Genomic DNA, 1,614 nt, shown 5'->3' with positions numbered 1-1,614 from the left:
TTTATTACTTAGTCTTATATTATAACTATAACTTATATCTTCTTTTAGCTTAGTTTTATTTTTATCTTTTAGGCTAGTTATTATACCTCTTTTATAGCTAATACTACCTTAGCTATACTTAATATCTACTATATCCTCCTTCTTAACCTATTAGGTCTTATTTTTAATACTAATTTCTTTATAATATCCCCTAGAATCTTATCTAGCTTATTAAATATATAATTAATATTTTATATATTCTCTAGATTATTAATTTTTATTTTTATTATATTACTAAGCTAAGTTATTATTATTACTTTAGTAAGATTAAGATTAACCTTTCTCTAGACTTTTTTATCTTATATTATTAAGGCTAAGAAGGTCTTAATATATAAGAGCTATAAACTATAGTTAGAGCTAACTAGGTAAAGTAATAGAGAGTTATATTCTTCTTCTAGTTAAGGTAAATACTATAAGAGGTTAATTATATTAGTCTTTTATTTAAGCTATATTTAAATAAAAATATCTTTTAATATTATTAATTTAGTTTTAAGTTAGTCTAGAACTTTTAATATTTTATTAATATATCTTAATTATCTCTTAAAGATATCTTATAAAAGGTAATATAAGTTAAAATTTCTTATTATAATATAAAGAGACTTTAAGTCTAAGGAAGGTAAGAGGAGTAATAGGTCTATCTTAGGAGGAGAGTAAAGATTAATAAACCTTATTAGTATATTTATAAAGGTAATATAATAACTATTTAAGTATAAGGTAATATTATATTCCTCTAGGTCTATCTTTTTATATATATAAGTTATTATCTTTCCTTAGTTCTAAAGATATTAGTATAATACTAATATAAGGTAAAAGGGAAGATAAAGTAATAATATCTTTTATATTATAATAATATCTAAAGACTTAAAGTAATAAAATATAAATATAATATTTAATAAGTTTTTATAAATATTTTATAATAATATCTTTATTAGTAAAAGGGTTTAAAGAAAGTAAGATTTATAATAGACTTACCTTAATATTAAATATAAGCTAGGCTAACTATAACTATAAAAGGTAGTTCCTTACCACTATTACTCTAAGGGTATTAAACTACTAAGAAAATACTTATCTAGTTAGGCTATTTATAAGATACCTTAAGGAGTAAGACTAGAGTTATAGCTTATAGTTAGTATTAATATATTTATAAGGTAATAATATTTTAGGTAATTATAAAGGTTAATTTTATTATAAAGAAACTATAAAGGTAAAAAGGTAGTATTAATATTCTTTATTTACTTAATACTAATACTTAGCTTATATAATATAGGCCTAGGCCTAGGCTAGGTAGTTCTTCTTATAATTTATATACTTCTCTTTAGTTAAATTAGCTATTACTAGGTAGATTACTTTATTTAGGTATATTATACTAATATATTAACTATATTTTAGTAGCTTTTTATAGAACTTTATAATATATCTTATCTTATAGTACTTAAAGTACTATTAGGGCTAAACTATCTTTATAAAGGGTTTATAAAGGAAAACCTATATCTTATAAAAAACTCCTTAATTATATAGGTAATTTATTACTATTATATTATATACCTTAATTAGTAATATACCTTTTATCTTAAT

This window comes from Beauveria bassiana (assembly GCF_000280675.1).
Source record: "Beauveria bassiana ARSEF 2860 unplaced genomic scaffold BBA_S00009, whole genome shotgun sequence".
In the NCBI taxonomy this organism is placed as follows: Eukaryota; Fungi; Ascomycota; class Sordariomycetes; order Hypocreales; family Cordycipitaceae; genus Beauveria; species Beauveria bassiana.
The sequence above is the reverse complement of the archived record's forward strand: the minus strand, read 5'-3'. Positions refer to the sequence as shown.